The sequence below is a fragment of the Anas platyrhynchos genome, chromosome 3 (genome assembly GCF_047663525.1).
Source record: "Anas platyrhynchos isolate ZD024472 breed Pekin duck chromosome 3, IASCAAS_PekinDuck_T2T, whole genome shotgun sequence".
NCBI classification, from domain to species: Eukaryota; Metazoa; Chordata; class Aves; order Anseriformes; family Anatidae; genus Anas; species Anas platyrhynchos.
Window position 1 is genome coordinate 62291280 of NC_092589.1, and position 16824 is coordinate 62308103.

At 41.0% G+C, this 16824-nt stretch overlaps 1 long non-coding RNA gene across 1 annotated transcript; it reads right to left on the reverse strand.

Annotated features, from left to right (window-relative positions):
* Nucleotides 1–7412: 7412 nt before the first annotated feature.
* LOC140002194 (uncharacterized) lies at nucleotides 7413–11587 on the reverse strand. The gene is made up of 3 exons (XR_011808370.1): nucleotides 11106–11587; nucleotides 9663–9793; nucleotides 7413–7510 (listed from the first exon to the last, which is right to left on the reverse strand). It is a non-coding gene; the product is annotated as an uncharacterized lncRNA (long non-coding RNA).
* Nucleotides 11588–16824: the final 5237 nt, after the last annotated feature.

A 16824-nucleotide genomic window follows, 5' to 3' on the forward strand; every position in this document is an offset into this window, starting at 1 on the left:
CAATAGCTATTTTTAAGAAAGGTGACAGGTGTGAGCTGGTTATCATGGGACACTTCGTTGTCCTCTCTTCCAGGTAGTGTAAGGCACTTGCACCAGGAATGAAATTGCTGGCTATTCTGAGAAGGCAGGCTCTGTTGGATAAACATTAGTGGCAGCTACTAAGAATAAATCATTTCAAATAAACGTGGCCGCGCTCTTTGAAAGAATGCTGCTATGGCATGCATATCCCCCTTGATGTTCTCCCAGGGCAACTTGGAGTTAATAGCAAAAATAAACTGAAGCCACTATCCTGAGACTTGGTGACTGCCAGTACAGACTGCCGGAACAGGTAGGAAGCAGCAGTGCCTGCAGCACCAGGAGAGAGGGGGGACAGTGGTGTGCTTCTGTGAAGACCCTTCATTGTGGGTAGTCCTGAGGGAAAATGATAAGAAAGAGGTTATTGCAGTGAAGTTGATTTCAAATTGAGCTCTTATTTTAAGGAAGTAAGAGAAAATGTTTTGCAAGGAACTGGTGAATGAAAATTGACAGCTGTATGTGGTACAGTACATTAATTACTTCAGCTGAAAAAAAAAATAAAAATGGGTATGGGACAAGTGAAACAGATGAAAACTTTCACAGATACAACCAAGAGGACCTTAATTTTCTTACAGTCATTTGGAAGAAAGAATGTAAAAATTTTCCCAGTACACACTGGCCTTTTATCCAGGTACACTGAAGCATTTCCACATACAAGTGTTGTAAGATAATGTCATTGCATTAGAGCAATCTTGATTAATTTTAGCCAATGTCTGTGCAATTGAGTTATTACTCATACTGTGTGTACTGTGTGCATTACAATGAGTTACTGATGATTTGCCACTGTATATCCTAATAAAGTATTTTGTTGTTTTATACTTTGCATGTAAGACAGGAAGGATCACCTTTTAAGGGCCAGATAATCAGGTAAGATTCTACTTTTCTCTGAATGAATGGATCCAGGTAGTAAAGGTGCATAGGTTTTAGAAGTAACCCTAGATATTTGAATCCTGCTTTTGTGGCTACCAGCAGCAACTGGCAGGGAAGCTATAAACACAGTAGGTGGAGGTGGGAAAAGTAATGTCTCCTCCTTGTGCTAAGTAGCAGAACAAGCCATGGGCATAAAAAGGCATGGGCTGACCAGGGAGGGTTCATGAAAGATACATGGGTCTCCATCTACCGAATTTCACTTCAGGTTCAAATGAATCTCATACTCCAAAGAAATTCTTACCTGAAACCACTGACTAAATTTTATGTTTAACATGAAACTCTAGGAAACCGCTTTCATGGAAATCTATTTGTATATGGTTTCCACCAGAAGCAGTAAATTCTTTCCAGTTCACTGGAGATTTTGCACAGGTGATACTAACCTAAACTTACAGCTGTGACATTTCTGCACTTTTCGCCCTGCTGGAAAGCTTGGCTGAGCTCCTTTGGACACCCCTCCTGTGCTTTGCAGTTCCCACCAAAGCAGAGCCTTTGCCCATAAGTTACCTACTGAGCTGGGCTGTTCCCTGATAGGGTGATATGGATGTAAGCTACATTGGAGTAACTGCCTTGCCTGTTTCAGCTCATGAGGCTGGCTCAAGCAGAGCTAGAATATCCCTAGAGAGCACTCTGCTCTCCCTTCGTGACTCCGCTCTCTGGACCTCTTATTCTACACTTCCCTTAAACAGGCAGGGAACAACAGGTGCAGCAGCAAGAGGGCATGAGGGCATATGTCCTTTTTTTTTTTTTTTTTCCCTGCTTTTTTTTCCCCAGTTATTATAAAGTACTTATTAATAACATAGAACTGTTGTTGGTTTTTACACTTGATTTAAAAACCATCATAAAAGACGATTTGTCATATGGTGAGGGTGATCTAACCCTCTGCATGCATTCTGTGTGTCTGCAACTATTTGTTTGACAAAAAAAGTGTTAAACACTTTGCTTGACCAGAAGAAATGCAATGTCTTGACTTGGCTGCTGAATGTGTCCCTCACTCACACACACACACGCACGCACACACACACACCCCTCAAAAATAAATAAATACAGTCAACTCTACACATAAACATAACCCCACAATACCCCAAGTATTTTCTGCCAGTAGTTACTCGCAGGGCTTCTTCCTCATTTAGGATCTTTCTGTGCATCCCCAGTTGCAGTCCTATCATAGTCTTCCAGGAAACACCGTGACAGAAGTGCCTGCAAGACCCTACACCTCCACACCAGAAATGACTCTCAGCCTGATGCTGTGTGTTTATTATAGTAAGCTATGTCATTGACCTCAGGGGGACAAGGGCTTGGCTCCTGGCTATTGAAATTACCGCTGATCTCTGTCTAAATAGCTGCTTCATTTACAGCTAAGCATAAAGTTTTAATGTCCATGGAACAAATGAAGGGAGAATTCATAGCAATATTTAATGGAAAATGTGTTTTTTGTTGTTGATGTTGTTTTTCTTTGAGAACAGTAACAAATCAAAGCTCATTCATCTGTTGCTCAGTCCTATCATAATGGTATCTGTTATTTACAGACTTCTCTAAATTCAAATAGAAGTACTTGCTTCCCTTGATACCTAGTATATCTAGAACTTCTTATATTGCAATATCCACAATGCAAACATATTCAATTCTTTTCCTGGCCTTACTCAGGCTTTGTATCCTCCCTAAGAAAACCTCAGAAGAAGTAATAGTCACATCTTTTTTTTTTTCTTTTTTTTTTTTTTTCCCTCTACCTGTATTTTTAACTCTAACAAAAATTATTTGATGCATTTTAATGGCTTGTAAAGATCTTGAAGCTTGGCCTACAGCTTAGGAAAACTTCTTCCTTTCCATCCTTTCCATTTTGTAAATGCTACTTAAAAAAATAATAATATATATATGTATTATTTTATATATATTATATATATTATATGTATATATATAGGAACTTTAAATACCAGGACACTCTCAGGAATGAGGTCTACCATTTTCTGAGAAAGTTCAAGTTGTTTTTGAGCTTGGGATCTTCTGGACATGACTGTTGTACAGTATTTCTGTTCTAAACCGTAGTGTGCTCTGTAGCACTGAATACAAAGCTAAGCCATATATTTTTATGTTTCCCATTTTGCACTGGGAAGACTAGCTTACAGGCTGAATGGTTCTGTCCCCTGAGCCCCATGCAGATGGCACGGCCCAGTGCTCCCAGCCTGCAGCCTTCCATCTTCACCACTGTGCGCAGTGGTGATTACAGAAAGGATGACATTTTTTCCTCCCCTTTTCAATTTGCTGGCTTTGGGGGTTTAAGTGAGACCATTAGCATTATTGAACTTAGCATTTGGTGGTTTATATATGATAAAGGGGTTATTACACAGTGATCCCTGTATGTTTAGGTCAGCTGTGGCAATCAATCAATGGACACTTTGCCTTTGACAGCACATGCTTCCATAAAAAAATTCTCTGGCAGAGGCCTGTTAGCTAGTAATGACAGAGTAACCTCTGTCAAGTAATATACTTGATAAATTTTGCATGTGCTGTTGACTGACAGAAGCCCTGGCTTCCTGTCTGACCAGCACACACGGCTTCAAAGAGCACAGAAACCCCTTTCTTCTCCCCGAAAGGAACGCTCAAACCCAAGCAGGCAATGTCAAACCTGTCTCTGAGGAGGGGATAAAACAATGCCGCGCCAGGGAAAGCAACTTTCGTGCGTTTATGAAGCCAAACTTGCTCTTTCCCCTTTCGCTGCTTTTTACTGTCACTCACAATTACCCAAGACGTGCTCACTTTGCACGCCCAGCCGTACAAAACATTGGCCAGGGAGAGCGGCCTGGCAGCTGGAGGGGGGAAAATGTCCTCCACCGTCCCGCTGGCCAGCACTGCCTATCTCTGGGATCAGCAGGGCTGCCGTGGTCGCCCCTTGTTTAGTCTGGACGGATGTGGTAATTGTCTGCAGCTGCAGCTCCCGCTTGCTTGCGCTCCTTGGGCTGCACAAAGGTAGTGCCGCAGTTCTGCGGCACTGCAGTGTTGTCCCATGGTCTCCTAGTGTGCTGATGCACGCTGGTGTCTCGGGGCTGGGAACAGCAGGGCAGCCCCAAATGGCCTGTAAAGCACTGGCTGTACCCTGCTCGCTGCTGCTGGTGGGGCCACACAGCAAGGAAGGGACCACCAGCTGTATGATCATTACTTGGCTTATTCAGTGCTGCCAGAAAAGAGGACTGACTGATGCATCTCCTGCCACAGAACAGCCCTGACTGTTGCTTTAGCATTTAAAATATTTCATGTTTTGAGAATGTTTGCTTCTTTGTATGTCATTTCTCTACTAGACCAAGCCCAGTGTGCTGCTGCCAGCAGCATAGGTAGTTCAGGCATGCCTTGGCCCTGGCATAGGCATCCTTACCACACAGATCCCCATCGATGCCTGTGATATTGTCAGGTGAGCAGATCTGCTGGACTCCTTCCTGGAAATGCCTGGAAATTCCAGATAGGTTCAAGGGGATTTATAGCCAGCCAAGCTCCTGGTGTCTTCTCACCATCACCTCCAGGCCAGGGAGGATGGCAGGCTCTGTTCCTTCCCCTGCCACCTGTTCCTTCAACACCAATCTGCATTTCACTGTAGATGCTGATGGCCGTGTTTAGCAGGTTATCAAAAATTAATTTTTTACATGACCAAGCACGGCTCACACGAAGGAGGCTTAAAACTGCCTGATCCCTCATTAACCGTGTGCATCTGTTTGTTTTGGAGAGAAATGGGTTTCATCATTTGCTTCCACAGTGGCACAATCTGATTATGTGGGATTAAGACTGAAAACCACCCTAATCCTAACCGCAGCGACATACAGAGTGTCAAACAAGTGTCTGATGTCAGCTCGACCACTTGGCTGCACGGGGCAGGCCTGTGAAGGAGGAGCTCAGCAGCACCCCACTGTCAATTACTGTGTGGACTAATTGGAGTGCATTTTAAAGGGATTCCAAAGCCCACTTGTCAACAGGTGTTCTTTAGGGTACTCTAATCAAAACAATCCTGTTTATGGAAAATGTTATTTAAAACCAGCATGTAGGCTGCAATAATAAAGCAATACAGTTTCTCGGAAATTGCAACATTACTCTGTGAAAGCCAGCCAGAATGAGAAAATATAAACTTGGACCCCAACCGAATCTGTATTAATGGTTCAGACAGTTGCATTTAGAAAAGACATCACATTTTTCCTTCTAAAATACTCGTTTTCATATAGGCATCTCCTAATACCAGCATGAGTTCCTCTGGGACTACCAAAGCCAAATGTGTACTGAAATAGAGTGTAGGTAACTATCAAAACGTGAATTTTCTATGTCCGTATTTTTGCTTTGTTATGGCCATACTTCAGGCTTTCAAGCAGATCACAAGATGATGGTGCACACAATTAAATAGCACTCATCATGCATCTGTCATTCATTTGGTAAAGGACCATGACATAACTTACCACATAATACATCTTCAAAATATATTCTTCCTTTCCTTCTCTCCAACTTAAACTTTGAAATCATATCAGAGAAGTTGCATATGGAGATTTTAATTATTAACTGAAAAAAAATATCTCCACAACGAATAACCAAAATGAAAGTGCTAAACTTTGGAAGTGTGAACATTATAGCAATTCTAACCAGCATTAAAACTTCTGAGACACAGAAGATTTTAAAATGAATGTTTCTTCTGGTGGGATATAGAAATCTTGATGAGATCATTTTATATGGTGAAGTATGTGGTTGCACAGAAATAATGCTTCATTTATTCACAATGGAAAACATCATTTTAATTCAGGAAATTTAAAAATGATCATTTCAAAAATATGTGTTTGAGGAATACATTCATAGTCATGTCAGAAATAATTTCTGCTCAGGACAGATCTTCCAAAAAGACTCATTTCAGTCATTTTCCCTATTTTGTAAAATGTTGAGTGTGTATATATGATGATGAATTAGGCATATTTCATCTAACTCTTAATTTTGGGGAGCTTGAAGCTGTGAGGAAGAATTGTTGTAGGTGAACTTAAACTTTCCCATAAAATGCAAGCTTAGGTATAAAATTCTTGTTTTCCTTAAAAGAGTATCAGTGACATGAAAATTTCACTCTATGTAATTAAGTTTGCTGTTGAGTGTGTGCTTATTCTCTCTCCTGTTGCATTTAATATCTTATGGAAGAAATTCAATTCACTGACAAAGTATCCTCTGCTCAGAAGTGTCTTAAGCAACATTTTGTGAGAGTTATAAACTGTTCTCCATCTTCAGCCTGCAAGTGTGGCTGGAATACAGTTTTAAGCAGGATGAAGGATTAAACAAACAAAAAATAATGAAAAGTCAAAATATGCACACTGTGCAAAAGCATGGTCGAATACATTTTGCCTTATATAAACTTCACCCAGTCTATGTGGGTTTTAACATATTTCCATGACTTTAAATAAGAAAACATCTTAAAGCACAGCCCATGGGAAACCAAAGCTTGATTAGTTTTACCTTTTACTACAGCCTGCAGAGTGTAAAACACAGCACATCAGAATTGAATTTGTCATCTCCAGACCTCACAGGAATTTTAGGAACTAAATAGTTAGGAAGCATCCTGGTACTTCTCTTTGCTTTAATCATAGTAGAAGTTTCAATTTAAACATTCAGGAAATCTCCCTTATTTAAAGCAATCAACTCATTGCTGACAGGGTCTGGCTTTACTGTGTTTAATTTTTTGGCATCATGCAGAACTTGATTGGTTACAGCCAGTGCATGAACAGGTCCTCTTCCTCCCCCTCCTCCTAAGAAAAAGTAAAAAATCCCTAGATCTTTGCTGTATCATTCTCATCCATACACATCCTAGTGCGTGTGCAAACCAATGAGTTATTAGTGCAAAACCTCAAATGGAAAATCTATATCATACCTAAAATAGCCAAGGAAAACCTTTTTGCCAAATAGCTTTCCTATGGTATGGCTTTCAGCTGCAAATGCTTAGAATCTTTTTCTTACTTTTTTTTTTTTTTTTACCTTTTTTTTGAGCATTCCTTTTCTAATGTGGTAGATGTAGGTGTAGATCCACAACACATTTCAAAAATTACAGCCTACTAGGTATAGAAAAATAAAGTACTCACCTTCACTGCATCTTTGAGCTGTGGTGTTGGTATTTACTTAGATCAGGTCGTGCTCTCAGAGAAGAAACCTCTTCCAAGCCCTGGGGTTAGCTCTCAGATCTAGCATTTTAGATTAAGCACTGGATATGGAACATTAAGTAAGATGTCACTCCTGATAAAAGAGTTCATTGATAGACTAGGCCACAAGTAGATTACGGTATGACATTTCCATGCTTATCTCAGCTGATGAAGTCCCTACAGTGAGATCTCACAAAGAAGCCGTATTAATTTAGAAACACAGATAGATGATGCATTGGACTACTCTCCTCTGACTCTGAATTGAACTTACAAGATCCAAGGTCGTTAATCACTGTCCATCACAGTCCATCACTGCTCAGGTTTGCCCAGGTTGGGGGAGCTCATACTCAGGGTCAGGACAAGAAGTCCTAAAACAGGTAGAATTGAAGAACACCAAAAGGTACAATAAGTTTGATTTATCTTCTTAGCATATTTTCCTACAGGACGTCACAAATGGTAATGCCACAACACACATGTATTCCTAAAGCTGCAAAGATTGGTGCAATTTGCCCAAAATCTCTGCTCACAGACGAAACAACTTTCAACAGACCCTTTCCAATACTCCTCTGCTTCTCTGCACCAAACTATGTCAATTACCTTTTCTTAACTCTTTCCTTCATGTTGCTTTTACTTTTTTTAAAAAAAAGGATTTTTTCTTTTCTTTTCAGCCAGTGTCCACCTAGTGTGTTTTTTCCAGCACAAAAAAAAAAAAAAAAAAAGGCACTGAGTCCCATGGAAAGCCAGAGAGTGATAAGCACACAGCATTCCTGTTCACATGGCAATCACACAATTCTTCTATGTCACTCCTTTCTTGATGAGTTTTGCTCATGAAGCATAGAGGCTCAGGTGAGAAGGCAACTCCTTTTGTGGAAGGTAAGGAGGGATCATTAAACAATTTTTTTTTGGTTTTAAATTATGTTTGTTTGTTTTTCACTCATTTTCATCTGTTTTTATGTGGTTTACCATAATCTGTCTAGACAGTTGGAAAGTGGGGAAGCTCATGGAGCAGATTATCCTGAGTGTCATGATGCAACACTTACAGGACAACCAGGTGATCAGACCCGGTCAGCATGGGTTTAAGGCAGGTCCTACATGACAAACCTGATCTCCTTCTGCAACACTGTGACACACTCAGTGGATGAAGGAAAGGCTGTGGGTGTGGTCTACCTAGACTTCAGAAACGCTTTTAACACTGTTTCCCACAGCATTCTGCTGAAGAAGCTGGATGATCAAGGCTTGGACAGGTTTATGTTTTGTTGGATTAAAAAATGGTTGGGTTGCTGAGCCCAAAGAGTTGTGGTGAATGGAGTTAAATCCAGCTGGAGGCCAGCGGTGTCCCCATGGGGCTCAGTACTGGGAACACTTTTCTTCCGTATATTTATCAATCATCCGGATGAGGGGATCAAGTGCATCCTCAGTAAGTTTGCAGACAACACCAAGTTATGTGTGCATGTTGGTCTGCCTGAGTGTAGAAGGGCTCTGCAAAGGAACCTGTATAGTCTGGACTGATGGGCTGAGGCCAACTGTATGAGGTTCAACAACGCTAAGTGCCAGGTCCTGCACCTGGGGCACAACAACCCCATGCAATGCTAAGGCTGGGGGAAGAGTGGCTAGAAAGCTGAAAAAGAGAAAGTGGTGGAAAGGGACCTGGGGGAAATTGTCAATAGCCATCTGAATATGAGCCAGCAATGTGTTCAATTGGCCAAGAAAGCCAATGGCATCCTGACTTATATCAGAAATTCCATGGCCAGCAGGACTAGGGAAGTAATTGTTCATCTGTACTTGTCTCTGGTGAGGCCACCCTTCAAGTACTGTGTTCAGTTTTGGGCCCCTCGTTACAAGAAGGACATCAAGGTGCTTGAGCATGTCCAGAGAAGGGCAATGAAGCTGGTGAAAGGTCTAGAGAACATGACTTATGAGGAGTGGCTGAGAGAGTTGGGGTTGCTTAGCTTGGAGAAGAGAAGGCTCAGGGGAGACCTTATCATACTTTACAATGACCTTGAAAGAGGATATAGTGATGTGGTGATTGGGCTCTTCTTCAAAGCACCAAGTGATGAGAGGAAATGGCCTCACATTGTACCAGGGGAGGTTTAGGTTGGATATTAGGAGAAATTTCTTCACTAAAAGGGTTGTGTGGCATTGGAATAGGCTGCTCAGGGAAGTAGTCACCATCCCTGGAGATCTTCAAGAAACATGTATAACTTAGTAGGATGTTTTTGTAGTCCCAAATGTCCTATGATTCTCTGAAAGGTACTCTGGGGAGAGAGAGACAGGGCTGGAGAAGAGGTTAGGGTAGAAATATGCTGTTTTCCTGAACAATGCTTTGATTTTATCCACCTAACAGTAAATTGAAATGGTTGTGTTAAGTACTCAGTAATAACAGATATGTATTTCACTGGATGACACTATAAGAACAAAAAAGACACATATTTTCAGATTTATATATAGTTTCTAGTATTTTCACAGATTATAAAAACTTCATGCCTGATTTACCTCCTTGCCACTTCTGAGCACACTTACCTCAGAAAGCATCATGGGTAATAGTGCTGGAGTCTCCATCAGGAAGTAATGTGTCCATCTTCCTAAATATCTATGGACACTTTTAAGGCCCAAATTATTCCAGCAAGGTGTTGAAGCTCCCACCAGTATATCTGCAGAATAGATCAAAAAAAAAAAAAAAAAAAAAAAAAAAAGTGTTTTCTGGTATGTTTCTTCAACTTTGTCAGAGGATCTACATCCAAATGCAAAGTCTAGGACCAGGAACACAGAATGATTTTGTCTAATTCTTTGAAAGGCTTACATTTATATCTATACCTCTGAAAGCTGTGGAAATTTGATTCAAGAGCAAGCAAGCCTCTCTACTTTTAGTTGTACTGGAATTGTTACAAGTGCTTCAATAAAGAAATGAACAAATATTATTATAGATATCAAGCTCAACATAATGAAATATCCATAAAATATACAAATATTGGCAACTTATGGAAATTATAAGATTTTAGACCTTGAATTAGGAAACAATTTCAGCATAATGACTATTCGGGTTTATTTTTTGGTACCGCTTTCCCAGTTTAAAGTTGAAATGTCTTTGATCCTGCCCCAAATGGGAGACCTGTACTTGTTAGATCATAACCAAAAAGGTAATGTGAACTAATCAGATCAGCCATTAGGCTTGTACTGAAGAGCTGACATTTCCTAATGTGAAACTGCGCTGCATTGTTCACCTTGCAGTAGCTTTGTAAGTCTTGATTGCAGCTGCAGTGGATTATTTCTTGAGGCCAAAGTCCACATAGCTCACAGGCTAACATTTCAGGTCAGCTCCACCTGCAGCAATTCACTGCTGTGAATAGCATCTTTTCTCTTCATTTTCATTTTCCCTCTATGGTCACTTTCACAGATTCTCACCTTTTGCTTTTTTTCTGTGCAAGTTTTTCAGCTTCCATTTATACCATCCCAAAAGTAAATTATTGTAGTTCTCTGTTCCCTCATCTTTCCATCTGATTATCGTTTATTAAACAGAATATTACAAATACACTCCTTTTACCTATTAGAGTGAGCATGGTTCAACACAAGTAGAATGAGAGTGCTATAACTCTTAAACTGTGCTACCTTTCATGCTACTTTGGACCAGGCTGTGAGCTCACACTTTTTAACTATGATTTGCTCAAGTACTTCTACTGTCTTGCATGTCTCTTCTTCCCATAGTAGCTTGCTGAATTCAGCATTGGCTTGCTTAACTATTTTTTCCAAATGTTGATGAAAAACAAATCAGAGTTCCTTCTTCAAAAGTGAGGTTTCTGCTTCAAGCTGAGGTGAACTCCTCAAAAGCCAAGAGGAATTAGCAGTTCTCAGTATGTACCTTGGCAAAATGGAGTAAAGAGCAAGAACAGTCTTCTGGGAAAGTGTGAAGAATTACTGCTATTATCTCTAGTACATATTTGACATAGATTTGTGTAAAAGAATTACCTTACATGTGGGAGTGCAGGAAGACTCTTGATGCATCAGAGGGTCATGCAGTTTGCGTAGGGTGTGAAAAGCAGTCTCCCTGTTCTCTTCAGCTATGTCTTTGCATAAAGGACACAGGCAATGTGTTTTCTTTATAAAGGTTCATTCATCCTGGCAGTACTTCACAAAGCAAATTCTACCTGCAGTATATATTTCAGAGAAGATACACAAGCAAAAAAAATAAAATAGTTCATGCAACTTCTAATGCAGATGGCTGTGTCCCACAATGGAAGAGTACTGGAGTTATAATCCTCAGGTGGTTTAAATCAGCAGTTAATGTTAGTCCTATTTACATGAATGAAGTCTAAGTCTGACCAATTGCATCTTGGCAGATAAGAAATTTCACATGTACTGACTTTCAGTTTCCCTCAGAGGCTTAGCACATGCCACTAGAGCTGAAACAATGGACATGCTGACTGAGTAGCACTGCATTATTGGCTAAATGTTTTTCTTTTAATAGACATGAACAGGAAATGAGAAGTGGGGACCAATAGTAGACAGCTACATTTCCTGAGCAAACATGTGGCTGGAGCTACACAGTGCTTCTAGTTTGAGATTATGATGATTTAATTTTCATATTAAGGCCTGATAGCTGAGTGAAGTCAACAGGAAACGTTTTTAATTAACTTCAGAGCTTACCGATGAGACTGTTATGATGTACGTTTTGTTAAGCACAATGATGGTGATCATTTACATTAGGCAGCCATCATGGGACTATTGTTGGATAAAAACTGTGCAATGAAATGCTCATGTTTGTCTCTGGTGATGAACTACATACTAGACATCTTAACAGAACTCATATGGATATTTTGGCCAAAGACAGATTCATGTCTTTCAAAAGAGTTAGTATTATGTACCCTTGATCCTCTCACACTTTTGGAATTCAGGTAAACCTCCTGCTTCATGACATGATCAGTGTAGCATAAAAAGTCAAAAAGCAAGCATAAGATTAATTTAGGTTCTTTATTCCAAGAGGCTCAGCCTCAGTTTCTGCACTGAACAACTTAGAAGCTTGCTATTCTTTATTCTGGTTCAGCAGTCTTAGGCTCTCTATTCTATACAGATAATTGTGTCAAAATAAAAGTTATGAATCCAAGAGAATAAAACAAATCTAAGCAGAGGTTACAGACAGAATATGCATAGTTTTAGGAATTAATCCTCAATGGAATGCAAATTTACAGTGTGGTATTTCTATGAAGAAATATTTCCATATTAAATAACTTCAGCTTTATAAAAAGAAAACTGGAGTCTTAATAATGGCTAAAAAAACTTCAGATTATAAAGATTGAAATCACTCACCACTGAAGCTTATGGGGACAAATTGCAATGCTCTCAATAATTATTATATAAATCTAGATTAACTTTTCTGAAATCAATGGATTTGCTCTATGGGTACAACTGAAAAAAAAATGGCCCACTGGATAACTGGTATTAATGAGTATTTCTCCAGGTAATTTAAAATAAAAGAAAGGTCTGAGACATTAGATGCAATCTCATATAAAGATTAATATGTAAGAAGATTGATAGGTCTAAAGTTCCAGCTCAGATATTATATTTGTATTGTAAAACAATATAAAATAATTGCAAATACTCAAGATTTAAAATAACATTGCTCTGAATTATGCATAGAGAATAGTAAATCATATCTTCGAATTATTGTGCCATAGTATTTCTGTATTAAAAAAAAAAAAAAAAGAAAAGAGAAAAAAAAAAAAAGAAAAGAAATAAAGATGTTTAACACATTAAGTAAGCAAACTCAAGACACCACACGGAACAAATAAAATAATCCAGACATGAATGACAAAAAACAGGGAAAGTTGAAAAAGAGATAACACAGGAAAGGGGTATGTGAAAAAGATCACAACTTAAGTGAACAATATGTCATTGGAAGGCCTACTTTAATACTTTTCAATATTTTTAAATGGATTGAATTAACAAGAAGAATCCTTATCATTGTCCCAGGTTCTCAATTTCCTTCAACACCAGCAGCAGTAAAAGAGGTCATAGAATCAGAGAATTATAGAAAAGCTAAGGTTGGAAGGGACCTTAAAGATCATCTAATTCCAATCTCCCTGCCATGGACAGGGACACCTCCCACCAGGCCAGGTAGCCCAAAGCCCCATCCAGCCGGGCCTTGAATACCTCCAGGCACGGGGCATCCACAACTTCTGGCAACCCGTGCCAGTGCCTCACTACCCTTTTTTCAGTGAAGAATTTCATCCTAATGTCTAGTCTAAATCTATCCCCTTTTAGTTTAAGACCATTTCCTCTTTTCCTATCATTATCTAACTGAGCAAAAAGTCGTTTTTATAAGACTCCTTAAGTATTGAAAGGCTGCAATGCGGTGTCCCTTGGAGCCTTCTCTTCTGCAGGCTGAACTTTGCCAACTCTCTCAGTCTTTCTTCATAGGAGAGGTGCTTCAGCCCCTTGATCACCTTTGTGGTCCTCCTCTAGACTTGTTCTAGCAGGTGCACATCTTTTTTGTGCTGGGGGCCCCAAACTTGGACGCAGAACTCCAGGTGGGGCCTCACAAGGGCAGAGCAGAAGCGGACAATCCCCTCCCTCGACCTGTTGGCCACCCCTCTGTTGATGCAGCCCAGGATGCAGCTGGCCATCTGGGCTTCACGTGCATACTTCTGACTCATGTTGAACTTTTCATCTACCAGAACCCCCAAGATTTTCTCTTCAGGGCTGCTCTCAATGAGTTCTTCTCCCAGTCTGTACTCCTGTCTGGGATTGCCCCAACCTAGGTGCAGCACCTTGCACTTGGACTTGTTGAACCTCATGTGGTTCACATGGGCCCACTTCTCTAGCCTGTTCAGGTCCCTTTGGATGGCATCTCTTCCTTCTTTGGTTCTTTGGTATCAACTGCACCACTCAGCTTGGTGTCATCCACAAACTTGCTGAGGGTGCACTCAATCCCATCGTCTATGTCATTGATGAAGATATTGAAAAACACCAGTCCCAAGACGGATCCCTGATGGACACTGCTCATCCCCAGTCTTCACCTGGACATAGAACCATTGACCATTACTCTCTGAGTGTGACTATTGAGACAATTCCTTATCCACTGGATGGACCACCCTTCAAATCTGTATCTTACCAATTTAGAGATTAGGATGTCATGTGGGACTGTGTCAAAGGCCTTACAGAAGTCCAAGTAGATGACATCATCTTCCCTTGTCAACTGATGCAGTTACTCCATCATATAAGGCCACCAGATTGTTCAGGCACAATTTACCTTTGGTGAACTCATGCTGGCTGTCCCAAATCACCTCCTTGTCCTGCATGTGCCTTAATATTGCCTCCAGGAGGATTTGTTCCATGATCTTGCCAGGCACAGAGGTGAGGCTCTCCAGTCTGTAGTTCCCTGGGTCTTCCTTTCTACCCTTTTTCAAAATGGGTCCAGAAGCTCCACACTACCAGTTGGTGAAGGATTTCTATAAGGAGTTATAAAAAGTTTGATGAGAATCCCATCAGAAATTAAGATGACAGGTGGACTGAGACGTTTGTGGGAGCAAGTCTGGGGTGGACACCACTTTGACTTAGAGGACAAGCCCAAATGTCTGTGTCCTGCACCTCTGGGGGAGGCAATTCCCCATGGATTGAACTTCCTCAGGGGCACCCTGCCACTGCCTTGGCCATGAGACCTGAGCTGTATGGTTTACTAATAATTCACTTTGTAGTCAGACAATCTTTATTAAGTTCAAAATCACACTGGAGAAAAATTATAAATCATTTTTAACCTGAAGAATAGTGTCATGTGGGGGAATAAATACAAACTGAAACATAAATTACAATCACAATATACGTATAAAATCAGCAATACGATGTGATTTATGAGATTCCAGCCTGTGATCCCATGATTCAAGATGCAAGTAGGTCCAACAAGCAGTACTTATAATAAAGCCAGGTTTTACAGAGCAACCTATTTGGAAAACATATTGTTATTATTAGGTTGCTAGTGCATTCACTGGATGTAAATCAATCTCTTCACTGCAGGTGATGACAGTGGAAGTTCTGAACTTAACAAAATTTTATTATACAAGAGCATCAGAAGTCCCACCAGCCATATTAATTTGCTTATGTTTATTTGTTTGTTTGTTTTTGACAAAGACAACTCCTAAAGATAGTAAATTTTTGCTCTCTTAGTGTGGCCTTCCCCTTGTTTTACAGGCTTTTCCTTTACCTGTCACTCAGTATTAATTGCATTGCATGTCATTAAACTTGGCTTCTTCAGTATAAGACAAAAGTACAGTTAGGTTCAAAAGACTATTTTTTTTTTTGTTACTGGACTGAGACACTGTTGTGAGCTGGCTTCAAGGCAATGAAACACTTATCCCTGCTATTTTATTACATGTTATGTTTGAGAAAGGCTTCAGGGAAAACCTGTGCCAACAGTCATCTAAAGCAATGATGCAATTTATTGCAAGGTTTCCTTTCTCCAGCATACAAACACTCAGAAAGGACTGAGGTTTGCAAGTTCTGACAACCCAGCTCACTGGTGTGATTCTCCTTGGCTTGACAGCTTTATAAAGCTTAGGCAGGTAGTTTTGCACAGGTGAAGGCTGTGTAGACATCTCTTTGAAGTGCATTTTTGTAGGCGGGGTTTGCAAAGAACACATCTCTGCAGGAAGGTTAATTGGAGGAATTAACCTGATAGGTGATTTAGCTGTCATTAACCTGATTCTCATCTATCCTAAAGTTTTTTTTAAATTGCTCTGAATGTTTGCCTACTGCCAGCCACTGAAACAACCCCATGCACATGGCCCTGAGGATCAATCATGTCACCAGTGTCACACAAAGGGCAAAGACACAAAAAAGTCTGATACAAATTCCAGGCAGGATATCTTACATATACCCTCCTCTAACCTGAGAAGGTGGCAGCAGATACTTTCTGCCCTTGGCTTTCCAGACCCCTTTGAGCAGGTCAGAGATGATTTGACATGGCTGGAGGAAAGACATGCAAGCAGTCAAGCTGGAATTCCCTCCACTACTTATATGCCCTGCATTCACTGCTTTCCCAGTACCATGATCATCTAAGCAGAGTGGGCAAAACACAACCTGACTTTGGGGAGTTAACTGATCTCTAAGATTCATCTGTGCTGCCCTGTGTCTTTTAAATTTTGTGGAGAGGAGAGGAGAGGAGAGGAGAGGAGAGGAGAGGAGAGGAGAGGAGAGGAGAGGAGAGGAGAGGAGAGGAGAGGAGAGGAGAGGAGAGGAGAGGAGAGGAGAGGAGAGGAGAGGAGAGGAGAGGAGAGGAGAGGAGAGGAGAGGAGAGGAGAGGAGAGGAGAGGAGAGGAGAGGAGAGGAGAGGAGAGGAGAGGAGAGGAGAGGAGAGGAGAGGAGAGGAGAGGAGAGGAGAGGAGAGGAGAGGAGAGGAGAGGAGAGGAGAGGAGAGGAGAGGAGAGGAGAGGAGAGGAGAGGAGAGGAGAGGAGAGGAGAGGAGAGGAGAGGAGAGGAGAGGAGAGGAGAGGAGAGGAGAGGAGAGGAGAGGAGAGGAGAGGAGAGGAGAGGAGAGGAGAGGAGAGGAGAGGAGAGGAGAGGAGAGGAGAGGAGAGGAGAGGAGAGGAGAGGAGAGGAGAGGAGAGGAGAGGAGAGGAGAGGAGAGGAGAGGAGAGGAGAGGAGAGGAGAGGAGAGGAGAGGAGAGGAGAGGAGAGGAGAGGAGAGGAGAGGAGA